This window comes from Oryctolagus cuniculus, chromosome 10 (assembly GCF_964237555.1).
Source record: "Oryctolagus cuniculus chromosome 10, mOryCun1.1, whole genome shotgun sequence".
NCBI lineage: Eukaryota > Metazoa > Chordata > Mammalia > Lagomorpha > Leporidae > Oryctolagus > Oryctolagus cuniculus.
This window is the reverse complement of record NC_091441.1, coordinates 59,541,772-59,569,707: the sequence shown is the minus strand read 5'-3', so window position 1 is coordinate 59,569,707 and position 27,936 is coordinate 59,541,772. Positions and strand designations below refer to the sequence as shown.

The following is a 27,936-nucleotide window of genomic DNA, read 5'->3' as shown; positions in this document are numbered from 1 at the left end:
GAATCAGAAGTGGAGCAGCTGGGACTTGAACCAGAGCCCATAAGGGATGCCGATGCTGCAGGTGGTGGCTAAACCCACTACATCACAGCACTGGCTCCTCCAATCATTACATATACAATTAACTCTAGTTTAAGAAAATACTTTATTTATTTATTTGTGAGGCAGAGTTATGGACAGAGAGAGGGAGAAAGAGCAAAAGATCTTTCATCCAGTGGTTCATCCCCCAAATGGCTTCAGGCTGCAGCTGGGCAGATCCAGAGCCTGGAGCCAGGAGCTTCTTCCGGGTCTCCCACACAGATGCTGGGAACCAACACTTGGGCCACCTTCTACTGCCTTTCCAGGTCATAGCAGAGAGCTGGATCAGAAGAGGAGCTGTCGGGACTCAAACCAATGCCCATATGGGATGCTGGCGCTGCAGGCAGAGACATAGCCCACTACGCCAACCCTGTAAACCCTACTATTGATATGGTAGAGACAGTCTCTGGGGTAATCATATATATTTATTTGCATAGAAAATATAATTCTGGGGGCCGGCACTGTGGCATAGCAGGTAAAGCCACTGCCTGCAGTGCCAGCATCCCATATGGGCACCAGTTCGAGTCCCGGCTGCTCCACCTCCAATCCAGCTCCCTGCTATGGCCTGGGAAAGCAGTAGAAAATGGCCCAAGTCCTTGGGCCCCTGCATCTACGTAGGAGATCCAGAAGAAGCTCCTGGCTCTTGACTTCTGATAGGCTCAGCTCCAGCCATTTGAGGAGTGAACCAGCAGATGGAAGACTCCTGGCTCCTGGCCAAGGCTGGGCCAGGCCAAGGCCAGGAGCCAGGAGTCTCATCTGGGTCTCCCACTTGAATTACAGGGGCCCAAACACCTGGGCCATCTTCTGCTGCTTTTCCTAGACCATTATCAGGGAGCTGGATTGGAAGTGGAAGGGCTGGGACACAAACCAGTGATGCCAGGGTTGCAGGTGGTAGTGTTACTCACCATGCCACAATGTCGCCCCAAGATCTTTTCTTATGAAAGGAATTAGTTTACTCTGATTGACTTAACCATTCAAAATTGTATTTAATTTATTTGGAAGACAGTGAGACAAAGATACAGAGAAAGTATCCACCTGCTCATTCACTGCCCAAAGGCTGCAATGACCAGGACTGGGTTGTCTGAAGCAGGGAGCCGGAACTCAATCCAGGCCTCCCACATGGGTGGCAGAAATCCAACTACCCAATTGGCAGAAACCTAATCACCTGCTGCCTCCTAGGATGTACATCAGGCAGAACATAGAATTAGAATTTTAGTCTTGGGGCATGTGTTGTGGCACAGTGGGTTATACCGCCACTAAGAAAGCCTGCTTCCCATCTGGGAGTGCCTGGGATCGAGTCCCACTCCCATCTTCTGATCCATCTTCCTGTTAATGTGCACCCTAGGAGGCAGCAGATGATGACACATGTAGCTGGGTCCCTGCCACCTGCATGCAAGATCCAGATTGTGTTCTTGGCTCCTGGCTTCTGCCTGGCCAAACCCTAGCGGCTGTAGCCATATAGAGAGTGAACCAAGGGATACAAGATCTCTCTCTCTCTCTTTCTATTTTTCCCCTCTCTCTGTTGCCCTGCCTTTCAAATAAATACATCTTTTACAAATTTGAGTAAACATTAAGAAAATCTGATGTACATCTTGATGCATAAACTTAAAATAATTAAGACCTTGATTTGTTTAAAGTTGATTTTTATATATGATAGTAAAAAGGGATCCAACTATTTTTTAAATGAATCACCATCTGAGCATCATTTATTAAATAATCAGTCCATCTTTTCCCTGATATGTACTGTATAACTTTTGTCACATACTAAGATTCTGTAAATGCAAGCTTCTGTTCCTGGGTGATTTCTAATCTGTTTCATTGATTTTTTCACTCTCTGCAAATATCATATTACCTTAACTACTCTAGCTTTATTATGTTTGACTTTTTTTTATTTGACAGGCTAAAAGAGAGAAAAATAGAGCTTTCACCCACGGAGTCATTCCCCAAATGCCCACAAAAGCCAGGACTTGGCCAGGTTGAAGGCAGAAGCCAGGAACGCATTCCAGCTCTCCCTCATGGATGGCAGGAACCACGTCTTAAACAGCATCTTAACTACAAGGCTAAAGGTCCATCACCCCCCCCCTTTATTACATTTAATGTCCAGTGAAGCAAACCACCTCACCCTATTCTTCCTCAGGAGTATCATGTAGTTAGTTTTTAAGTGTCACTTACAAGAGTGACAATTTCCTTTTTGCTTAAACGCTTGGGATTGTTGTGAACTATTCCCGTAACAGTAAAACCCCATAGAAGAACTGTGTACATTATAAGCTTTTTAAATTCACTGTGATATGGGATGTGGGTGTCCAAGGCAGCGTTTAACTGCTGTTTCAGTGCCTACTTGCAACAGCGCTTTCGGGCTCTGCATCTTTGCACTTGCTTATTACTGGGATTGCTGGGATCGCCAACCTGCAGTTTGCTTCCACATCAAGCTCTTTATCAAATCCTACAAACTTCGATATTTTCATGATATTCATAATTACCCTGTACATTCTGATTCAATTACAGCTCTAATAGAGCAGATTCCTTAATAACATCAAAAGACCAAGTTTTTAAGTCACTCACTGCTTGTATAAAATTGACTCCTTCAGCACTCTTGCCTCAGTATCAGCCCTTAAGGTATGCGGATCTGGCTGAAAAGCCCATGAGAATATTACAGGCATGGAAAGCCAAGACACTCTGGAAAAAAAAAACAAAAACACAACAACAACAACAACTAAATGAAAGATCTCCGCGAGTGAGATCCCAGTGAAAAGAACAGGTCATCAAAGAAGGAGGTACCTTTCTCTGAAGGGAGGAGAGAACTTCCACTTTGACTACGACCTTGTCTAAATATGATCAGAGACAGAGAACTCAAAAGGCTTCCATAGCCTTGGCAACTCATGACAAGAGCCTAGGGTGATTACTGATGCCATAAACAAGAGTGTCAAATTGTTAAATCAACAACAGGAGTCACTGTGCACTTACTCCTCATGTAGGATCTCTGTCCTTAATGTGCTGTACATTGTGATTTAATGCTATAACTAGTACTCAAACAGAGTTTTTCACTTTGTGTTTCTATGTGGGTGCAAACTGTTGAAATCTTTACTTAATATATGCTAAACTGATCTTCTGTATATAAAGAGAATTGAAAATGAATCTTGATGTGAATGGAAGGGGGGAGGGAGAGGGAAAGGGGAGGGTTGCGGGTGGGAGGGAAGTTATGGGGGGGGAGCCATTGTAGTCCATAAGCTGTACTTTGGAAATTTATATTTATTAAATAAAAGTTTAAAAATATTTAAATTAATAAAAAATAAATGTTCTTTAACAGAAAAAAAATTTGACTCCTTCCTGAATTTTCATGTTTCTCACCCAGCTACATTCAATGGAAAAATGTGATTCTGCTAATTTTGCTTGCATATATACACTCACGTGGCAAAACTTTTGAAAAGGAATAAAATTGAAAAGTTCTCCCCCTGCCTTAATCCTAAAGGCAACATGGATTCTCTGAACTAAAATGATACACTGCTTTATCCTGTAACTTCCTCACTTCCTCTTACCCCAAATTGAAAAGCATGATAGTATTGGCAGCCAGAAACAATAGAAAAATTTATATGCCCAGTGGCGTAATAATATTTGTCCTACAAATGAAACTCTGGAAATTACATAAAGGAGGGACACCATTTTGTGCGTACTTAGAATACCATTTTTAGATAACAAAGTGAGAAGTATCAAAGATATATCATCATGCATTCATTCAGCAAATACTTATTGTTTAGAAATTGAGGTCCCTGTCTTCACAATGTTCACATTCTATAGGGGAAGATAGACACAATTTAACACTTAAATATACAGAATGTCAGATAATGATCAGTGTATTATTGTACCATGGAGAAAAAGAAAGGATGGGACATACTAAGGGCAGGAGGGACACAGTTTTAGATAAGTCAGAGAAGATCTCTCTGATAAGGTGATATTTGAACAGAAAGCCAAAGGAAGAGGAGAAGCATGTTGTGTCATGACCTTGGAGGCAAGTATTCCTGGCAAAGGGAAAACAAACACAAATATTCAGAGCTCAAGAGCGTTGCTGCAGGTAGGCACTTGACACAGCAGTTAAACGCCATTTGGGACACCCACATCCCATATCACAGTGCCTGGTTCAAGCCCTGGCTCCACTTCCAATCCAGCTTCCTGGCAGTGTGCACCTTGAGAGGCAGCAGACGATGGCCCAAGGAGTTGAGTCCCTACCACCCATTGGAAGATGGGATTGAATTCCTAGCTCTTGGCTTCAGCCTGGTGAGTATTTGGGGAGTGAACCAGCAAATGGAAGATCTCTCTGTCTGATTTTCTCTGCCTTTCAAATAAAATGAAAATAAATAATTATATAAAAAGTGTGAATGGCATTGTGATAGAGGGGAACAGAGGTTAAGATCAGAGACAGCAATGAGAAAGAAGAGAAACAATGGAAAGCAAAGAGCATGCAGGGTGTCATAGGTTGTTGTGGTAACTTTGGCTTTTACCCTAAACTGGAGGACTCGAAACAGATGTGGTGTATGATCTGGCACAATTTTTAGAGAACTACTCTCACCACTGTGTTGAAGGTAAACTGTAAGGAACACAATGCAGAACCCAGCAGATGACTCAGGAAGCAAATACAACAATCCAGGAAAGAGACGGTGAAGGTTTGGTCTAGCCTGGTGGTGGTGGAGCTACCGAAGCTTTAATATTCCAGGAAATCCACAAACTACCCAATTTACTAGTCAAAAATACTATTTCTGCTTTTAAAAGAGCTGGAGATGGCTTCTTTTCCTTGCAACTAACAATCCTGATTGATCCACTCAGGGCTGACATTCTTACTGTGAACATTGCCATAATAGCAACTGCCATGTTTTGAGTGAATGAGGCATTATTTCAATGGATTCAGCTAAATAAATATTTATATGTTAGAAATGGGGACACTGAGACATAAAGGATAAATCACTTGCCAAAAGTTACACAGCTAGCAATTGGCAGAGCTAGGATTGAAATTTAAATGTTCTAGCTCCAGAGCCTGAACATTGCATAAAGGCAACTTGGGGTTCAAACAATACTGTGAATCAAGACATATGTCCATTAATTCCATTCTCTGTATGACATCTGTATACATTAACAACAAATATGCAACTTCCTTCGAAGTCCTCTTAAAACTATAAAACTTAGTGCTGATGTATTAAGATGTGTCACTCTGAAAAATTTTCATAGACTGGTAACAACTATCAATCAAATTAAGAACAAATTCTACTGGCTAGTATGACTTGAAATCTGGACAGAATTGTTAACTGCCTTTTCTGAAAGTTTCAGTTTTAATAGATCTTGTTTAGTCAACTTAGAGGCAGAGTGCTATGCTGAGTTTTCTTCATGTGACACTTATTTCCATTTAGCACCATTGTGGGTTGGAACATACACACATTTTGTGCTATTTTTAATAAAATATCTATAGTTATCTAAAATGCAGGCATGGTGAGTTTGAACTTTTGAAACTCATTGCTGACAAATATTGATTGCCAATAAGAGATGCGGGGATTAAGATGAGGCCCACGCCCCATATGGGAGTACCTGAATTTGATTCCTGGCACTGCTCCTGATTCCAGCATCCTGTTTATGCAAACTGTGGGAGGCAGCAGAGATGGCACAAGTGCTTGGGTTCCAGTCACTCATATGGGAGACCCTGGACTCAGTTCCCAGCTCCCAGCTTCAGCCCAAACCAACTGAGTGGCATTCCAGGCATCTGGGAAAAGAACCAGAGGATGGAGGCCATGTTTCTGTCTGTCTGTTTCTCCGACTGTCTGTCTCTCTACATCTGTCCCTTTGCTTCTCAAATTAAAAAAAAAAAAAAGAAAGAAAGAAAGAAATGAAACTGATTACCAAAAAAGAAACTGGGTTGGGTTGTGAACCTACAAAGGAAGCACTTAGAGGAGGGGCATGTTATAATATTTTCATCCACACAGCATTAAAGAGAAACATGGTGTCAGGAACAAGAAAGCTTGCCCCTATTTGGCCACACAAGTAAAGGCAATTCAAAAAACACTGAGCACAGGATGGAAGAGACAGAGGTGAATAAAACAGGCACAGAAACCTAAATAACTGATACTCATTTATCCATTCAGCACTGTTGCCAATCATATGCCCAACATGGGCCAGAAATTGAGCTTCAAAGAAGAACAAGAAAATAGTCATCAGAAGCCTGTGTTGGGGCTAGTGCTGTGGGGCAGCGGGTTAACGCCCTCGCCTGAAGCGCTGGCATCCCATATGGGTGCCAGTTCTAGTCCCGGCTGCTCCTCTTCCGATCCAACTCTCTGCTATGGCCTGGGAAAGCAATAGAAGATGGCCCAAGTCCTTGGGCCCCTGCACCCACTTGGGAGACCCGGAAGAAGCTCCTGGCTCCTGGCTTCAGGTCGGCACAGCTCCGGCCATTGCGGCCATCTAGGGAGTGATCCAGCAGATGGAGGACTTCTCTCTGTCTCTACCTCTCTCTGTAACTCTGTCTTTCAAATAAATAAATAAATGAAATAGTTATCACCCCCACCTCCTCAAACCTTACACTTTAGCTGTTGACTATAATGTCTTATCTGGGTTTCTGTAACAGCCTCCAAGAAGCCATTAGTCTGTCTAATCATGCCCTATCCCAGGTCAAAAACCTTCCATGGTTAAGTTAATTAGCATATGTTCAAGAGATCTATCATATAACACAGTAGTATAGTTGATAACAATGTATTATATTCTTGAAAATTGCTTACAAGAGTAGATTTTAAGTGTTGTTACCACCAAAACATAAGTATGTGAGATAATACCTATGCTAATTAACTTAATTTAGCCATTCCACAATATGTAAAAATTTCAAAACATGTTATACATGGTATAATATATTCAATCTTTGTCAATTAAAAATAAACACCATAAATAAATACAAAATATATTTTAAGTAAAAAATTTAAAAATAGAAGAAGTGATGCTTGCCAAATGGACAGATGTTAAAGGAACAGAATTCCATTTCATTTAGGAAATGCAATTGACAGTCCTTGGATAAGAAACTGAGGAGGGGCCAGCGCTGTGGCATAGTGGGTAAAGCCGCCACCTGCAGTGCCAGCGTTCCATATGGGCGCTGGTTTGAGACCCGGCTGCTCCACTTCTTTTTTTTTTTTTTTTTGACAGGCAGAGTGGATAGTGAGAGAGAGACAGAGAGAAAGGTCTTCCTTTTGCCGTTGGTTCACCCTCCAATGGCCGCCACGGCTGGTGTGCTGCGACCGGCGCACTGCACTGATCCGAAGGCAGGAGCCAGGTGCTTCTCCTGGTCTCCCATGGGGTGCAGGGCCCAAGCACTTGGGCCATCCTCCACTGCCTTCCCGGGCCACAGCAGAGAGCTGGCCTGGAAGAGGGGCAACTGGGACAGAATCTGGCACCCCGACCGGGACTAGAACCCGGTGTGCTGGCGCCGCTACGTAGAGGATTAGCCTATTGGGCCGTGGCACCAGCCTACTCCACTTCTGATCCAGCTCTCTGCTATGGCCTGGGAAGGCAGTGGAGGATGGCCCAGGTACTTGGGCCCCTGCACCCATGTGGGAGACCCAGAAGAAGCTCCTGGCTCCTGGCTTCGAATCGGCACAGCTCCAGCCATTGCATTCTTACTCTCTCGTTCTCTCTCTGCATCTCCTTCTGTTTCTGTGTAAAAACTCTTTCAGATAAATAACTCTTTCAGATAAATAAATAAATCTACCAAAAAAAGAAGAGTCCTTCACCAAGAGCAATTGAAAGAAAGAAAGAAAGAAAGAAAGAAAGAAAGAAAGAAAGAAACAAACAGAGGAGAGGTAGGAGTCAAGGACGATGCCCAAGTTCAGAGTTTAGGTTCCTATGTAGATGATGATGCTTTCCTGAAGTTGGGGAGACAGAGATGCAACTGATTTTATTGCAAGGGTGACAAGGACCCACTTTCTTGAGCCATCACCACTGCCCTCCAAGTACTAGCAGAAAGCTGGAGTTAGGGGGCAGAGTCAGACACTCCAATATGGAATGTAGCCATCTCAACTGGTTTCTTAGCCACTCGACCACATACTGGCCCATATACTTACTTTTTGTGGTGAGAATTTCCTTCCTTTCCTCATTGGAACAATATCTTAAGTACATCATTTAGCACTCTTTCTAGCCCTTTGTACTATACCCTCTGGCACCCTTCCATTGCAATAAATCCACAGTACAAGCAGAAAAAGAAACCTACCAGGAAGGTTAAGGAGAACCTCCTGAGACAGGCATTTAGCCAAGCAGGTAGGACACAGGTTGGGGTACCCACATCTCATGTCAGAATGCCTGTGTTCAGGTCCCAGCTCCACTCCTGATTCCAGTTCTTGCTAATGTGCACCCTGGGAGGCAGCAGGTGTTAGTACAAGTGGCTGGGTCCCTGCTATCCACATGGGAGACCTGGCTTGAGTTCCCAGTTCCCGGCTTCAGTCTGGCCCAGTCCTGGTCATCGCAGGAATTTGAGGGGTCAATCATAGATGGAAGCCCTCCTCCCTCCCCTTTCTCTGTCTCTCAAATGAATAGTTAAGAAGGAGGAGAAGGAGAAGGGGAGGAGAAAAAGGAGAAGACTCAGTCCTTTAGATCCAGAGCTTGTTTCTGGTTTGAGTCTCCACACAAACTGCTTGGCTTTTTAAAATACAAAAAAAAAAAAAAAAGTATATGAAGTAATTCAAATGTCAATTAGTTCAATTTAGCCATTCCAGAGTGTATGCATATTTTGAAATACATTGTACAGCAAAAATAAATGTAATTTTGTCAATTTAAATGTACATAATTTTTTATTTAAAAAAAGCACTCAAAATTTAAAAAACAAGGAAGAAAGAAAAGGAAAGAGAAATATTTTGCTTGCTCTTGGTGCAAGGATGTCAGACTTCTTTCTGAAGAACCCAGAAACTCATCAACTTTAAAACACAAGTATTTAAAAAAAGAAGAAAGGCAAAATTATCGAGGGTACCAAGTTCATATCAGTCTGTTTTGGTGGGTAACTTTATCAGAGGAGTGTCATATTTATAAAGAACCTTTATGTCTTCAGACATTAGCATTGCAAGTCAGGGATAACATTTTTTTTTTTAAGATTTGTTTGTAGGGGCCAGCACTGTGGAGGAGCAGGTAAAGCCACTGCCTTCAATGCTGCAATCCCATAGGGGCGACGGTTCAAGTCCTGGCTGCTCTACTTCCAGTCCAGCTCTCTGCTGTGGCCTGGGAAAGCAGTGGAAGATGGCCCAAGTCCTTGGACCCCTGCACCCATGTGGGAGACCCAGGGGAGGCTCCTGGCTCCTTGCTTCAGATCAGCACAATTCTGGCCATTGCGGCCGTCTGAGGAGTGAACCAGCGATGGAGGACCTCTCTCTCTCTGCCTCTCTGTAACTCTGCCTTTCAAATAAACAAACAAATCTTTTTTATTAGATTTATTTATTTATTTGAAAGGCAGAGTTACAAAGAGAGAGGGAAAAACAGAGAGAGAGAGGGAGAGAGAGAGATTTTCCATTTGCAGGTTCACTCCCCAATAGGTGCAACAACCAGGGCTGGGTCAGGCAGAAGCCAGGAGCCAGGAGCTCCTCCTAGGTCTTGCACTTGGTGGCAGGGGCCCAAATACTTGGGCCATCTTCTGCTGCTTTTCGCAGACCATTAGCAGGGAGCTGGTTTGGAACTGGAGCAGCCAAGACTTGAACTGGTGCCCATTGAGATGCTTGTTTTGCAGGTAGCAGCTTTACCTGCTACGCCACAACACCAGCCCCAGAGATAACATTTTCAAAAGAGACCAGGTTTCATTGGAAATTTTCCAGGGTTTATTATTTTGGAGAATAGAACTAGTCAGGATGAGTCCAGTATTCCCATTTTTTTCTAAATGCGCACAATAATTTTATTTTATTGCTAATTAGAGCATGTGATGTGCTTAATCATACTGGAAGCAGAACAAATTGTCAGTTTTGCTTTCGCAGGAGATTAGTAATGAAATAAAGCACATGAGGGAAGGAAAGGAGGAAGGGAGGATGCGACTAAGCATTTATAGAGATAGAGTTGGGTGGGTACAGAACACAGGTGAGGCAGGGAGCAAGTCCTAGCTGTTATTGGGCTCCTGTCAACTGTGTCATCACTTAGCACCATGAGGCTAAGAAGAAGTCCAGACAGTAGCTTTCAACCTTATTGTTCTCCTATTAACTTTATTTATTCGAAAGGCAAAGTGAGGGAAAGAAGGAGAGACAGAGAAAGCAATCTTCCATACACTGGGCAGAGTCTAAGCCAAACTGAATCCCAGAGCCAAGAACTCCATCCGGGTCTTCCATGTGGTTGACAGAGGCCCAAACACTTGAGCCTTCTTCTCCTCCCTTTCCAGGCACGTTAGTATGGAGCTGGATCAGGAGCATGGTGGCCAGGACATTAACTGGCACTCTGATTTAGGAGTGCAGTGTTGCAGACACTGCCTTAACCTACTGTACTGTAACATCAGCTCCAGTTTCCAACCTTTGACTCGAATGTTAGTGAAGAGTCTGTAGTATAGCCGTTTTTCAAGGAAACATAAGGTTATGGCCCTACAAATCCATCATAAGTTGAAAATATTATAAATCATCGATTCAGAGAGAGATCCCATTCACTGGCTCACTTCCTAAATGCCCCTCAATTGCCAGAGTTAAGGCAAACCAAAGCCATGAGCCAAGGGGGAGGAGGAGGGGAAGGGGGAGAAGGAGAGAGAGGGGGAGAGGGAGGAGAAGGGGGGGAGGAGCAAGGGGAGGGGGAGAGAAAGGAGGAGCAGGAGGAGGAGGGGGAGAGGGGGAGGGGGAGATATCCCATCCATTAGTTCAGTTCCCAAGTGGCCCCAATCACTCATCACCTGCGGCCCCTCTGAGGTCTGCATTAGCAGGAAGCTGGAATCAGGAGTTGGAGACAGGAATCAAACCCAGACCCTCCTGCATGGGACAAAGGTGTCTTAACCAGTAGGCTAAGAGCCCGCCCCCCCCCCCACCATGTATATCTTTTAAATGATAATTCTGACCTCCTGTGTGCTACAGGAGCAGGAGGAGGGGAGCAGTGTGGAAGCTCAAGGGAACCCAGAGACTTTTATTATGGAATTCCAAACAAGTTGCCGCTGGCAGCCCGAGCAGGTACAGTGGCAGTGATGACAGAGAGAAGTGGAAGATTGTAAGGTTCTTTTTTTTTGTCATTTGGTGAAGAAAAAGTTACAATAACATGCAGGCGAGGTGGGTGGAAGTGAGGAAAGGCAAGTTCATACACCGCTGGAGGGAATGTAAATTGGTACAGCCTTTCTGGAAGGAAAATTGACAACACTATCAGACACCTTAAAATACGAACCTTTGAGCTCTCACTTCCATTTTAGTCACTGATGTTAAGGAAGTAACACTGAGCTTTAAAAAACTGAATTCTTACTGCAGGAATTTTTATAATAAGGAGAAATTGGAAACTCACTAAATATTGAGATTAACTAAATAAATTACTATATTCACTACAAATGAGAGTGTAAAAGAATGTTTACTGGGATTACAAGATAACAAATTTTTAAAAGTCATGAAAGAATTTACACAAAGTGATCTTACCTATCTTTAAAAATAATTATATATTATACTTATACATATAATATGTAATTTTTTAAGATAACTACATATTATATATGGTTATACATTACATGTTATGTATATATATATATGCTGAAACACCAAAATATTAAAGGTAGTTATCTACAAAAAAAAGAAACTATTATAAATCAAAAACACACTGAATGCATCTCACTTGTTTCCCGTCATGATTGGGGGGACTGGCTGATCTGAGAGACCATGGTACCACACATCACCAGCCCAAGAAAAGTTCAAATTCAAAATTTAAAGTACGGTTTCTACTAAAAGGTACAGCTTTTGCACCATTGTAAAGTTGAAAACTTTTAAATCAGGCCACTGTTAAGTCAGGAATTGTCTGTATTTGGGAAAGGTAGGACTGAAAACTCAACATAGCCTTTTGCTTCACTGCACCCCTGGAAGCAAGATGGGTCACCAGCAGATCTGCAGGAGCCGCCCACAGTTCAGCCAGGGCTCTTGCTCTTGCCAGTATCTGCTCAAACTGGCACAGTCTGATCCAGAAACAAAGCCTCAGTGTGAGCTGTCAGCATTTTCATCAGTCCATGAAGGGGAGAGGCTTCATTAAGTTGAATAAGTGCTCTTCTTTATATATGTTATCCGAGCTGTCCACTCATTGAGAAAATATGCTTGCTCTTTACGTAAAATAAAACTAAGGAAAAAAAAAACTTAAAAAACAGAAAGAACGAAAACTCAAGTGAGGCCCTACTCAAATGGTTTTATAAAGTTATTGTTTAGCTCAAAAAATCACTTTGTTTAAGTATCTCCCAGCAGCCCAGTTTGGAAGCCTTAGACTTAATCTGATAGCAAATAATAGCAAAGGTATTTTCTAGGTTGATCCAGAGAGTCAAAGTCCACAGGAAATCACTAGCTCCTGCAATCACACTAAAGTCTCCACAATTGGCAACAGAAATACAATTTACACAGTCTCTGTAGAATAGCTAAGCTTTGAAGTCCCAATCTTCTACTTGAGATTTTTTTCTGTGGCGGTCACCACCTGCTCCATTAATACTATTCTCTTGGAATGGGCATTTATTTTTTTTAAGATTTATTTATTTACTTGAAAGTCAGAGTTACACAGAGAGAGAAGGAGAGGCAGAGATAGAGATAGAGAGAGAGAGAGAGAGAGAGAGAGATCCTCCATCTGCCAATTCACTCGCCAGCTGCGTCGATCTGAAGCCAGGAGCCAGGAGCTTCCTCCGGGTCTCCCACGTGGGTGCAGGGGCCCAAGGACTTGGGCCATCTTCTACTGATTTCCCAGGCCACTGCAGAGAGCTGAATAGGAAGTGGAGCAGCAGAGACTAGAACCGGCGCCCATGTGGGATGCTGGCACTGCAGGTGGCAGCTCCACCCACTATGCCACAGTGCTGGCCTCTGAATGGACATTTTGACTAGTGGTTAAGTTGCTCATATCTCACAATAGAATGCCTGGGATCAATTCCCAGCTCTGGCTCCTGACACCAGTTCTCTGCTAACGCAGATCCTGAGAAACAGCAATGATGGCTCAATTAATCGATTCCTGCTGGAGACCTGGATTGAGTTCCTGGCTCCTGACTCTTGTCTCTGCCCAACCTCAGCCATTGCAGGTATTTGGAGAGTAAATCAGCAGATGGAAGATATCTGCTGATATTCCCTTCTCTCTCTGTCTCTCTCTCTCTCTCAAATAAAAAAAAAAAAAACTCTTTAAAAAGATGTTAAATACCTGAGCATTTCCTTCAAAAAAGACTATCATTTTTAAAAGATTTATTTATTTGAAAGTCAGAGTTAGTAATAGAGAGAGAGAAAAAAAGATTTTCCATCCACTGGTTTACGCCCCAAATAGCTGCAATGGCGAGGGATGGACCAGGCTGAAACCAGAAGCCAGGAGCTTCATCCTGGTCTCCCTCATGTTTGCAGGGGCCCAGACACTTGGGCCATCCTCTGCTGCTTTCTCAAGTGCATTAGAAGGGAGCTGGATTGGAAGTGGAGCAGAAAGGACTACAACCAGGGCCCATATGGGATGCCAGCACTGCATTTGGTGGCTTTACCCACTGGGACACAGTGCCAGCCTCAAGACTATCACATTTTATGAATAGGGATTCCCTCCTGAATTCCTGGCAGCACAATTGAGACCCTTCTGAGGTTTTCAGACTAATAACATGTAATGTGTGTTTAAAACATAGATTCCTAGGTTCCATGGCCAGATATTTCAAATCAGAAAAGAAAGGGATTGGGAATTTGTATTTTTAAGAACTTCCTCATGATTCTAATGGAGATAGTCCAAACACCGCATTTTGAACAAGAAGGACAAAAAGAGTGTGATTATAAAGAATATATAAAAGCCAGTCTGTAAGAAGCTACATACTATATGATTCTGAATATATGACATTCTGGAAAAGATAAAATTATAGAGAGTAAAAAGAACTGTGGCTGTTGAGGGTGGGAAGTAGGACAAAAAGGTGCAGCACAGAGGAATTTTAGGGCAGTGAAAGTACTCTGTAGGGTATATAAAGGTGGATACACGTTCTTACACATTTCTCCACATTCATGGAAAGTACAGCAACCAAGAGTGAACCTTAATGTAAACTATGGACTTTGGGTGATAATGATGTGTCGGTGCAGGTTGACCAGTTGTAATAAATATACCACTCTGGTAGGGGATGTGGACAACGGTGGAGGCGATACATCCATGGAGGAGAGGGGTGCAAAGAAAATCGCTACCTCTCAATTTTGTTATGAACATAAAACTGCTCTTTAAAAAAAGTGTTTTTTTTTTCTTTTATTTTTGAAGGCAGGTTTACAGAGAAAGAGAGACAGAGACAGAGAGATAGAGAGAGAGAGAGACAGAAAGACATAGAAAATCTTTCATCTGCTGGGTCACTCTTCAAATGGCCACACCGGTTAGGGCTGGGCCAGTTTGAAACCAAGAGCCAGGAACTTCCCCCAGGTCTTCCAAGTGGGTACAGGGGCTCAAGCACTAGGGCCATCCTCCGCTGCCTTCCCAGGTGCACCAGCAGGAAACTGGATCAGAAGTGGAGCAGCCAGGATTCGAACTGGTACCCATACGGGATGCTAGCGTTGAAGGTGGCAGCCTCACTCACCATGCCACAATGCCAGCCCCTTTGTTTGTTTGTTTTAAAGAAGAATTTATAATCTGGTTTATAGACTATATCTGACTCATTTGCTGTTTATAGCCCTTGCCTTCAAATGGGCAGAGGTCATCTTCCCTAACAATCAGTTGTATCCTCAAACATGTCTACCTCATTTCAAATGCAGCCCCAACAAAACCCAGAGAGAAACACAAGTCTCTCTGGACTAAGTTTCCATTTCTCATCTAGGTTTCACTTTCCTAAAAGAGAACTAATCTCTTCCTTGAAAACTGGATAGTACACATCCTTTCCTTATGGGGCAGCTGGCCAGCTATAAGGTTTAAACTCAATGGCCCCACAGGAGACACACAAATAACATAACATGTAGATTGCTTAGATATATAAGTATACAGTCATATAAACTGTTAAAAATAAGGATATTTTTATTATTTATATTTCCCCAACTCTGTATTTTTTAGTTCTAAATACCCCCATCAATAGTTAATTTGCCCAGTCCAGCCCAGTTTGTCTTCACAGACCCTCCTCCAGTTTGAAGTTGAATACAACTCTTATAATTGCCTGTATGCTGCACTATGGGACTAGAAAAGAAATACTTCTCCAAAGGAAACAGTAAGTTTGCCAAGACAAAGCTACATAAATCACACTGGATACTGCACAAAGAATACCAGTTCCCAATAACACATATATAAAACATAGACTTTTCCAGAAAGTTAGTTGGAAAAAATATGCACAAATACTCTTAGCTTTCATGTTTTGGTACTTCAGTCTTATTGAAGATGTTTCCTGCTTCTACAGCTGCTGGGTGTGTCCCTCTTGTTCCTGTGATCTAAACCTAAAATAAAGGCTTCTCAAAAAAGAAATAGAGAAGAGCCACAAGTTCACACACACACACACACACACACACACACACACACATACACACACATGCATTTATGGGGTCTCACTGAATATTTTAGATTCTTAGATCCACAGCATGTCAACCCTTTCCATTTTAGAGAATGCTTTTGCCCTAGTTTTGTGCAAAACTAAATCTGTCCAACCTCTTGTGGATTTTTTTTTAGAACCAAGGGAAGTTTATACTAAATAGTGTATTGTCCCCAACTTTGCTGGTTGAAAAACTGCTCGCAACGCAAAGCCAAATTCCTCAAGGTGTTCTAGCATGAAGTTAACCACAACAGGAAGAGGAAGTGCAGGATGTGTTATTCTCAGTATAACTGGGCTGTTCTCTCCCCACATCCCTGCATCTTCTCACACATCTCTGAATCTTCTCACGGAGTTTAGCATCCTTGGAAGAGGTGGAGACAGGTGCCTAAGTGTCTCGGGTAAATGCCACCTTAGATCATTGACAACGTGAGCAGCCTTCTGTCTCCACGCCAGTCATCACCCTTGTTTTTCTCTGCTCCTCCAGAACCACAGCCTGTTGAGGTTTTTCTATGACCTTCTAGTCTGCTATTACTTTCTCCAGCCAGCATTCTCCCTTCATTTTTAGGGCCTGAGAAATGCTCCTAACGCTCAGATTGTGTGTCAACAAGGCCTGGAGAAGCCCAATTGAACAATGTTTCTAATGAACATAATGGAGGCTACACTGCAATCCTAAAAGTTGACAAAATGACCAAAAAAAATCCTTTTTTAGAGTCAACCAACACAACAGGCCCAAACCCTCCAAAAAGCCCCTCCTACCTCCATCTTTTTTTTTTTTTTTAAAGATTTATCTATTTATTTGAAAGGCAGAGTTACAGAGGCTAAGAGCAGGAGAGACAGAGAAAGAGGTCTTCCATCCACTGGTTCACTCCCCAAATGGCCATAATAGCCAGGGCTGAGCCAGGCCAAAGCCAGGAGCCAGGAGCTTCTTCCAGGTCTCCCACACGGGTGCAGGTGCCCAAGCACTTGGGCCATCTTCGGCTGCCTTCCCAGGCACATTAGCAGGGAGCTGGATCAGAAGTGTAGCAGCCGGGACTTGAACCTGCATCTATACGGGATGTGGTGCTCCAAGCAGGGGATTTTATCCACTACACCACTGCGCTGGTCCCTCCATCTTTTGTTGTTGTTGCTGTTAAATTATTCAATTAATTTATTAGAGTTAACCATCTGTGATGAAACGCTCATACATTCTCTTTGAAGATTTTGTAAGTGTGGAAAATGACACACTAACATTACAAACACCATACTTATAAGCTATCTTTTAAATAAGCTGTGATTCCAAGCTTCCATCTGCTTACTTGCTGAATGATCGAGAGCATTTGCTTCCACTGCTGCACTCCTGGTCTTTCTCCATTTTCAGAATTACCCCCTGCACTACAGAGACCCAGATAGCATGTTTCTATGCTCTGTCAACTTGTTCTCACTCTCCAACACTGATAAGGCTGATAAGTGTAAGCTCTGGGTGGCTGGGGTGCTGAGTTGTGGGTGTCCCATCCTCCAGGTAGGTCCACTGTGTCCCTCTAATTTGCGTAGTTTCCTCTGCCATTTTCTCCCTAACTCTTCCCTGAGACTGCACTCTCTTCACTTTTTTTAAAACTTTCTTCTCCTAAACTAGAGCAGTAAGCTCCCTCCCTACTCCACCATCTTGGAAACTCTCCGCCCCTCTGCCTTAATAAGACATCCCATAACTGGATCCTCTTCACTACAGTCATTTCAATAAACCCAACTTGTTTCTATAAGTATAGCTTGTGGTCTTTGGTTAGTGGGCTATACCTGGTTTTTGTTAGCTCTGGGTGGCCTTTTCAATTCTCCGAGTGACTGTTGCATAAAATTTGAGTTTCTTATGTTTTTACAATGTCTTGATAGTCCCTCCCAAGTTCCCTTTCTTTGCCCCAGGCTTTAAGTTTCCTTAGAGAAAACATCAGGATATGCGATTCTTGGTTCCCAGTTTCCCAGCAACTTATCTGCTTTTCACCCACGATTGAGAGTGGTTGGATTCGCTACTGTCACTGTCTACTCCTGGCTCATCTCCTCCATCAGAGGGCTCTTGCTGGGTGTGCTAGAGCCAGCATAGCATTTCCCCCTTTTCTACAGTCAACTCAGTTCTAGCCTGACTCAAATCCACATCTTAGCCTCCTCTCCTGAGGAGAGGAGGCTAAGATGTGGATTTGAGTCAGGCTAGATCAGGCACAATTTCAAATATTGCTTGTTCCACTTCTCCATAACCCTAGTCCAGGGTGGGAGGGTAGGTTTGATAGCAGATCTGGAATTCTTTTTCCAGAGCCTAAAAAATGTGGACCTTGCCTATTTCCTGGTGCTTGGGAAACCAGCTCTCTTAAATGGAGACTTAAAAAAAAATTGTGGAAAGAGGTTGGTGTTGTGGTGCAATATGTTAAGTTGCTACCTGTAACACTAGCATCCCATATGTTCGAGTCCTGGCTGATCCACTTCCGATAATGCACCTGAGAAAGGTAGCAGAAGATGGCCTAAGTGCTTGGAGCCTTGCCACCCATGTGAGAGACCTGGATGGAGTTCCAGGCTCCAGGCTTCTGCTTCGCGCAGCTCCAGCCGCTGCGGCCATTGCAGGGGTGAGCTAGTGGATGGAAGATCTCTCTCTAACTCTCTGTAACTCTGCCTTTCAAATAAATAATCTAAAGAATTAAAAAAAAAGTGTGGTAAAAAGGATTTAAAAGATATGTGTATTTTAGTGCAAAAAATGGTTAAAAATCCATGCATATGAAATGTCTTCAAAAAGTTCACAAAAATACATATTATGAAGAAAAACTATGCATGGATTTCAATTTTTTGGTATCAAAATAAACTCACCTTTTAATTCCATTTTCCATGAACTTTTTGAAGAACTTCATAAACCTATTCTCATCTTCCCTACTCCAAATCATCAGAAACCTGGGGACTCTATTTCTCCTCCAACTTACTGGTAGAGTTTTGCATTATTTTCTCTAAAAAAAGATTTATTTATTTATTTGAAAGGCAGAGAGTTACAGAGAGGCAGGAGAAGAGGCAGAGGCAGAGAGCGAGAGGTCTTCCATCTACTGGTTCACTCCCCAAATGGCTGCAATGGCCAGACCTGGGCTGATCTGAAGCCAGGAGCCAGGAGCCTCCTCCAGGTCTCCCATGCAGGTGCAGGGGTCCAAGGGGTTGGAACATCCTCTGCTGATTTCCCAGGCCATAGCAGAGAGCTGGATCAGAAGTGGAGCAGTCGGGTCTTGAACCGGTGCCCACAAGGGATGCTGGCACTGCAGGTGGTGGCTTTACCCATTATGCCACAGCACTGGCCTCTAAGTGTTGCTTTCTTTATCTTTGTGAGAAAGGTCCTCAAGAATCTTCTCTTAAGAGCCTGGGCAACTGACTTATTCTCTAATGTAGAGAATAGACATCCTTTCTGCCGCCTGGTTTGCAGCTTATTTTCAGACATAGGATCCAAAGGATTCCTTAAGGTGGTCCAGTTTCTGGTAGTGAACCTGCTAGCTTCTTCAGGATGAGCATTTTCCTCTTTCCTCAGAAGCTGAAGAGCTGTCCATGGAGAGCTTCTCATTCTGCCACCATTCACCACAAAGGAGTTGTCACCACCCTTCATAGGCAAACAACCCAGGCACCATTCCAATTTCTCTCTTACCCTGCTAGTATGTGTCAGGTGGAACAACTTGCATTAGAGCTGTTATCTTTCCAGGCAGCCAGAAGTCAGAAAGTCTGCAAAGGATAAGCCATTACACTATTCTTAACCCTCTCATTGTGGGGCTTTTTCCCAACTCACTCAGCTGTGTGGTATGAGCCACAAATCATTTTTTTTTAAAGATTTTATTTATTTGAGAGGTACAGTTACAGACAGTTAGAGGGAGAGACAGAGAGAAAGGTCTTCTACCTGCTGGTTCACTCCCCAAATGGCCACAATGGCCAGAGCTGTACCTATATCTGAAGCCAGGAGCCAGGAGCTTCTCCATGTCTTGAGCCATCTTCCACTGCTTTCCCAGGTCATAGCAGAGAGCTGGATTGGAAGTGGAGCAGCAACTAGAACTGGCTCCCATGTAGGATGCTGATGCCGCAGGCAGAGGCCTAACTTACTGTGCCACAACACTAGCCCCCACGAATCATTTTATCATCCTCAAATTAACTATTTTCCACTTGTGCTACCACAACACTGCTTAGTGTATCAACCCTTGGCGACTTTCCTGATAAAAATTCCACATAGTTTTCAGCTATGTGGATCTAGCCATGCTACCATTTTCCACAATTCCTCACCTCCTTGGAGGGCTATCTGGCTTCCTGGATACCCTGTTAAATTGTGCCACAAACTATTATGTCCCCACAATCCTTGTGTATTTATTTTCTTACTTAAGAGGGAAGGAGGGTCACACATACACACACACACACACAGATATGCCATTCTTTGGATTACTCCCAAATGCCCACAACAGCCAGCACTGAGTGGGCTGAACCCAGGAACCAGGAATTCAATCCAGCTCTCCAAAGCGGGTGGCAGTGACCCAACCACTTGAGCCATTCCCTGCTGCCTCCTGGAATCTGCATTGGCAAAAAGCTGGAATCGGGAGCCAAAATAGATAATTGAACCCAAAAACTCCAATACAGAATGCAGGTGTCTTAATTGACATCTTAATTATGAAACCAAACACTCATCTGTTTTTATTGATTTCAGGTTGTTCCCTGGGAGCTCTCTTTCTCTTTGACCACAAGTGACATTATACAGAGAAAAATCTAGAGAACAACCATGAAAGTTTATGTGGTATAATAGTTAAGAATTGAGGCCAGCACCGCGGCTCAATAGGCTAATCCTCTGCCTGCGGCGCCAGCACCCCGGGTCCTAGTCCCGGTCGGGGTGCCGGATTCTGTCCCAGTTGCTCCTCTTCTAGGCCAGCTCTCTGCTGTGGCCTGGGAAGGCAGTGGAGGATGGCCCAAGTGCTTGGGCCCTGCACCCCATGGGAGACCAGGATAAGTACCTGGCTCCTGGCTTTGGATCAGCGCCGTGCGCCAGCAGCAGCATGCCGGCCGCGGTGGCCATTGGAGGGTGAACCAACGGCAAAAAGGAAGACCTTTCTCTCTGTCTTGCTCTCTCTCACTGTCCACTCTGCCTGTCAAAAAAACAAACAAACAAAAAAATAGTTAAGAATTGAGTTTCTAAAGTCCGATTGCCTGAATTCAGATTTTTCCAATTACGATGAGAACTTGGTAAAGCTCCAATATGCCGGTTCACTCCCCAAATACCCACAGTAGCTGGGTCTGTGCTAGGAGCCAAGAACACAGTCCAGGTAAGTGGCAGGAATCCATCAGCAGTGCCTCTCAGGATCTGTGTTTGCAGGAAGCTGGAGTCAGGAATTAAATCCATGTACTCTGATGTGGAATGTGACTGTCTTATCTGCTGGGTTAAACACTCACTCTGTAAAACTGTTTAAGCAGTTCTTAGAAGAGAGAGAGAGAGAGAGAGAGAGAGAGAGAGAGAGAGAGAGAGAAAGGCTGGCGCCGCGGCTCAATAGGCTAATCCTCTGCCTGCAGCACCGGCACACTGGGTTCTAGTCCCGGTCAGGGCGCCGGATTCTGTCCCGGTCGCTCCTCTTCCAGGCCAGCTCTCTGCTGTGGCCAGGGAGTGCAGTGGAGGATGGCCCAAGTGCTTGGGCCCTGCACCCTATGGGAGACCAGGAGAAGCACCTGGCTCCTGGCTTCGGATTGGCGCGGTGCGCTGGCCATAGCGGCCATTTGTGGGGTGAACCAACGGAAAAGGAAGACCTTTCTCTCTGTCTCTCTTTCTCTCTCACTGTCTAATTCTGCCTGTCCAAAAAAAAAAAAAAAAAAGAGAGAGAGAGACACCATCAACTTAAACTGTAGATAGTGAAAGCAGAAGACAAACACATGGGCTATTTTAAGGTAAATCCAGAAGAAAATTTATAGTCTTAAGTATTTACCTTTTTTTTTTTTTTTAGTAAGATTTTTTTTTTTTGACAGGCAGAGTGGACAGTGAGAGAGAGAGACAGAGAGAAAGGTCTTCCTTTGCTGTTGGTTCACCCTCCAATGGCCGCCACGGCTGGCGCGCTGCGGCCAGCGCACCGCACTGATCCGATGGCAGGAGCCAGGTACTTATCTTGGTCTCCCATGGGGTGCAAGGCCCAAGTACTTGGGCCATCCTCCACTGTACTCCCAGGCCACAGCAGAGAGCTGGCCTGGAAGAGGGGCAACTGGGACAGAATCCGGCGCCCTGACCGGGACTAGAACCCGGGGTGCTAGCGCCGCAAGGTGGAGGATTAGCCTAGTGAGCCGCGGCACTGGCCAAGTATTTACCTTTTATACAAGAGAATTAAGAATCCAGTTTAAGGGGTGGAGAGTTAGCATGGTAGCCAAGAAGCCAGTTAAAACACCCACACCCTATATTGAAGTACATGGATTTCATACGTGGTGGCTCCAGCTCCTGAGTCCAGTTTCCTTCAAACTGGCACATGGGAGCTCTTTCTCTCTGTCTCCCTCTGCCTTTCAAACAAACAAACAAACCTTATTTTTATTATTTATTTATTTTTTAAACATTTATTTATTTATTTGAAAGGTAGAGTTACAGAGAGAAGGCAATCTTCCATCCACTGGTTCACTCCCAATGGCTGCAGTAGCTGGGGCTGGGCCACATCGAAGCCAGGAGCCTGGAATGCCAGTTGTGTCTCCCTGGTGCCCAAGAGCACTTGGGCCATTTTCTGTTGCTTTACTAAGGGGCTGGATCAGAAGTGGAGCACCTGAGTCTCAAACTGGCATATGGAATACCAGAGTTGAAGGCAGAGGCTTAAGCTGCTGAGCCATGTCAGCCTTAACAAATAAAAACTTTAAAAAGAAGAATATAACTCAAAATTTACGTGAAAAACTAGCAAAATAAATAGAAGCAAAACAGAAGGAATTAATAAGTGAATAAAAAAGCAAACATTTGGTAAATTAGAAAACATAAAGGGAGTATTAAATATAAGAGAAACCATTAGCTATTTGATTTGGGGGGGAGGGACAGTCTAAATATACAAAAAATAATAATAATTTGGAAGAAAATAACCATAAAAAATAGAAAACAAAAATAATCACAATAAACTAACTTTTGCAATTCTGTGAAATCAATTTGAAAAACTAGATCAAGAAAAAAAATCCTTCAATTTTTGCCAAGGGGCTGGTGGTGTGGTGTAGCAGTTAAAAGCAGAACCTACGGTTCCAGCATCCCAGGTAGGCGAGGATTCAAGTCCCAGCTGCTCTACTTCTGATCCAACTCCCTGCTAATGCGCCTGGGAAAGCAGAGGAAGATGACCCAAATACTTGGGCGCCTACACCCACAAGGGAGACCTGGAAGAAGCCCCTGGCTCCTGGCTTCAGATAGGCCCAGCTCTGGCAGTTTTGGCCATTTGGGGAGTGAATCAGCAGATGGAAGGTAGATATCTCTCTCTCTCTCTTTCTGGCTCTACCTTTCTCTGTCTTTCAAATAAATAAAATAAATTTTAAAAAGTTATTTTATTTATTTTTTTACTGTGAACCATCTCTCTCTCTCTCTCTCTCTCTGTGTCTCTCTCTCTCTCTTTTTTTTTTTTTTTTGGACAGGCAGAATTAGACAGTGAGAGAGAGAGACAGAGAGAAAGGTCCTCCCTCTGTTGGTCCACCCCCCAAATGGCCGCCAGGTGCCTCCTCCTGGTCTCCCATGTGGGTGCAGGGCCCAAGCACTTGGGCCATCCTCCACTGCCTTCCCCGGGCCACAGCAGAGAGCTGGCCTGGAAGAGGAGCAACCGGGACAGAATCCGGCACCCAAACCGGGACTAGAACCCCGTGTGCCAGCGCTGCAGGCGGAGGATTAGCCAAGTGAGCCGCGGCACTGGCTGAACCATCTCTTATTTAGTCATTTTTGTTTACAACTGGAACTCTGGGAACTCAAAATTAACACCCTTGCCTGTGAGCTTCTTATAGACACCTGAGAAAGTTTCCACCTTATGCTGCACATTATTCTGCTGTGCTTTGTCCAGATGGACCCGTATAAGCCAGCTGCCATGGATTCTCTTGCCCACAATTTCACTGGGAAGACTAAGTCCTCAAGGATTGCATAGTGCACGGCTGTCAGAGTGTGGCTCCTAGGGTGCTTTCCCTTATTTTTCGTAGGGCTTTTTCGAGTTGGCTTAGGCAGAATTCTTCTCTAAGCGATAAAGACAACCTGTTTCCCACTAAACTTTTTCTTCAGCTCACGAGCTAGCCGGACTTGAATTTTCTGGAAGAATTTTAATTGAGAAACGGGAACAAAAAGATTATGATGAGTTTCCGGCCACCACCAACTTCGATTTCCTTGGCAGCCACGATGTTCAGTTCCCTTAGTTGAGCCTTGAGGTCCGAGTTCATCTCCAACCCTAGGAGCGCCTGGGAGATCCCTAACTCAAACTCATCCAGCTTCGTACCATTGGGCTTGACGATCTTGGTGCTTGAGCTGAACATGGCTTCTAGGTTGTGCACAGGCTGAGGAAGAAAAACATATTTATATATTAACCTAGAGAATTTTTAAAAGGAACATGACTAATTTTTTTCCCTGAAGTGAGTATAATATTAATAATAAAAACCTAACAGAAGAGGGCCAGCACCGTGGTGCAGTAGGTTAATCCTCTGCCTGCGGTGCTGGCATCCCATATGGGCGCCGGTTCTAGTCCTGGCTGCCCTTCTTCCAATCCAGCTCTCTGCTGTGGCCTGGGAAAGCAGTAGAAGATGGCCCAAGTCTTTGGGCTCCTGCACCAGTGAGAGACTGGGAAGAGGCACCTGGCTCCTGGCTTCAGATTGGCACAGCTCCAGCCATTACGGTCATCTGGGGAGTGAACCAACGGAATGAAGACTCTCTCTGTCTCTCCTTCTCACTGTCTGTAACTCTACCTCTAAACAAACAAACAAACCTAACAGAAATTTAAAACAATTAGCCTACTGAGGTCCCCAGTAACAGCCAGGCAGCCCTGCCCACCCACTATCGGCCTCAGAAAGTAGATAGGTAGTCCTGTGCATACATCTGCTGCACTGGAAAGACCCAGGTGGCTCCATCCCCCAGCCTTAGCTCCAGTATGCATCTGGATGGCCATGCTCCTGCACCTTTAGTCCAGAATGCAATTGGACAACAAGCCCTGAACAGCTTGGCCTACCATAACTCTCAGGGAAAAGCCTATTGGCTCCTCCCACTTTTTTACTGCCCTGAAGTCAGGCAACACCACCCATCCACTCTTGGCCCTGGGCTTAGCTGGACAGTCTGCCTTGATGGCCCAGCCCACCAAGGCCTACAGGAGTAGAGAAGTAGCCCTACCTATCCTTCCAGCTACAACACTGGGAACAGGCCAAGTAGCTTTTCCTGAGTGACTTGACTCCCCAAGGTCCCCAGGAAGAAACCAGGCAGCCTGCCCACCTTCCTGTGGACCCAAATAGCAGCTGAACAGCCTGTTCTCAGAGGCTCTACCCAGTAAGGACCTGAGAAATAGACAATAGGCCCCCACCCCAGAAGCTGAGCATATCTCCCAGAGCACATCAGCCCCTAGAAGCCCTGCAAAGTCACCTTGGAAATCTCAGGGGTGCCCCACCTGGCCCTCTGGTGCAGGCTGCCCCTCATGTGGTTCTCAGACACTGACAGGCACTCCACCCTGCTGCTGCATACCCTGCGCCATACTCATTCGTGTCTACCAGGGGTGAAAGGCCTGCCTTCACACAACCTGTGGAAACTGGTGGATGTCCCACACCCATCCAGGTGTACCAACATGGAGCTGCCAGTGAACCTGCCCCACCTAAGGGAACTGCTCCCCATACAATGTTGCAAGCCTACAGCTCCATAGCCTAGACCATTGAGATACCCATAGACATAGCCACCATTGATTACAGCTGAGGAAGCTACATAGACACCACACTAAAGCACCAACTTGGAACCAGTCAATGTAGCGTATCCAATGAACACCCTTGTGCACATCACCAGCAGAAATTCTTTTATGGATTTCAGTGGTGACCACAGAGGTCTACAAGGTCCAGGATTCTGCCTGTGCTGTGAGGGTGCCGTGCAGCTGGTTCCCGAGTAAAATGAATTTCAACAACCTCTACTGTGACCAAGAAAACACAGCCCAAAGGCAAGGACTTAGAGCAATTGTAGGAAGCATGATTAAAGATCACATTGTTTGCCTCTCTCTGTATATAGATAGCATTCCCACCCCAAAATCCAGGATTGAGTGTGTGAATGTAATAGGCCTCCTTAATTATTAAGTCTGTCAAATGCCCTAAATAGCACTCTGCCCTCAGAATCAGTCCTTAAGGCATTCGGATTTGGCTACAAAGCCCATGAGAGCATTTCAGGCATGGATAACCAAGACACTGTGGCAAAAAATGATCTACATGAAAGATTTCTGTGAGTGAGACCCTGGTGGAAAGAGGGGGCCATCAAAGAAGTAGGTAACTTTCTCTGAAGGGAGGAGAGAAATTCCACTTTGATTATGGCCCTGTCTAAATAATGATGGAGTTTGTGGACTCAAAAGCCTTCCATAACCTTGGCAGCTCATAACAAGAGCCTCGGGTGATTACTGACGTCATAAATAAGAGTGTCAATGGTTAAATCAACATCAGGAGTCACTGTGCACTTGCTCCCCATGTAGGATCTCTGTCCTTAATGTGTTGTACTATGCAAATTAATGGTAAAATTAGTCTTTTTTTTTTTTTGACAGATAGTGAGAGAGAGATAGAGAGAAAGGTCTTCCTTCCATTGGTTCACCCCCCCAAATGGCCACTACAGCTGGTGCTGCACTGATCTGAAGCCAGGAGCCAGGTGCTTCTTCCTGGTCTCCCATGAGGGTGCAGCAGCCTCCACTGCCTTCCTGGGCCACAGCAGAGAGTTGGACTGGAAGAGGAGCAACCAGGACTGAAACCCGGCATCATGCGCTGGCGCCACAGGCAGATGATTAGCCAAGTGAGCCATGGAGTCGGCCCCTAAAACTAGTCTTCAAACAGTACTTTATATTTTGTGTGTGTGGGTGCAAACTGTTGAAATATTTACTTAGTATAGAGTTGATCCTCTGTTTATAAAACTAATTAAAAATGAATCTTAATGAAGAATGGGATCAGAGAGTGAGTAGGAGGTGGGATGGCTTGGGGGTGGGAGGGCAGGTTTGGGGGGAAGAATTGCTATAATCCAAAAGCTGTACCTATGAAATTCATATTTATTAAATAAAAGCTAAAAAATTATTAAGTCTGCTAGCTATTACCAAATATAACTACATACAAATTTGTATTGTTTTAAACCTGATGCAAGTTTTATACTTTTTTGGTTTTTTTAAAGATTTATTTAGTTATTTGAAAGGCTGAATGACAGAGAAAGAGGGAGGGAGAGAGATCTTCAATCGGCTGATTCTCTTCCCAAAGGCCTGCAATAGACAGGGTTGAATATGCCTGCAATAGACTGGCTGAAATCTGAAGCTAAGAACTCTCATCTGGGTCTCCCACATGGGTGGCAAGAACAGGAGTACTTGGGTCATTATCTGCTGCTTCCCAGATTCATTAATAGTAAGTTATATTGGAAACGCAGGTAAGCCAGGACTTGAACCAGGCACATCTATATGGGATGCAGTTGTTCCAAGCTGCAGCTTAACCCACTGGGCCACAATGCCTGCCTGTTTACACTTTTCTTACAGGATGAATACATGAATTGCATCAGGTTTAAAACAATACAAATTTGGGGTGCCTAAGTTTGCGTCTGAGCTCTGCTCTGTTCAGGCTTCCTACTGGTGTGTACCCTGCAAGACAGTAGGTGATGACTTGAGTGGTTGAGAACCTGCCACCCATGTGGGACACCTGGATTGAGTCCCTGGCTCCCGACTTCAGCTTGCTCCAGACCTGGCCATTGCAGGTGTTTAGGGTGTGGCCAGTGGATGGGAGCTCTCTCCCTGTCGGTCTGTCTCTGTTCATCTCTGAGTATGTGCTGCTCTGACTCCTAAATAAATATACATTTAAAAAAAAAACAACTTCGCTTTAAAGGAAATGTCATCAATTGTAGTAGGTCTATAGTCCTACTGTACTATAGAATATTAGAAGTTACTTCCTGGGGCTAGTATTGTATTATAGCAGGTAAAGCTACAGCCTGCGATGCTGGCATCCCATAAGGCTACTGGTTTGAGTCCAGTTTGCTCCACTTCTGCTCCGGCTCCCTGCTGATGTGCCTGGGAATGCAGCAGAAGATGGCCCAAGTGTTTGGTCACCTGTACCCATGT

The 27,936-nt window shown here is 44.3% G+C and overlaps 1 pseudogene; it reads right to left on the bottom strand.

The window, feature by feature from the left end:
• Nucleotides 1-23,574: 23,574 nt before the first annotated feature.
• Nucleotides 23,575-24,160, bottom strand: LOC100348830 (small ribosomal subunit protein eS7-like; annotated as a pseudogene).
• Between the last annotated feature and the right edge of the window lie 3,776 nt (nucleotides 24,161-27,936).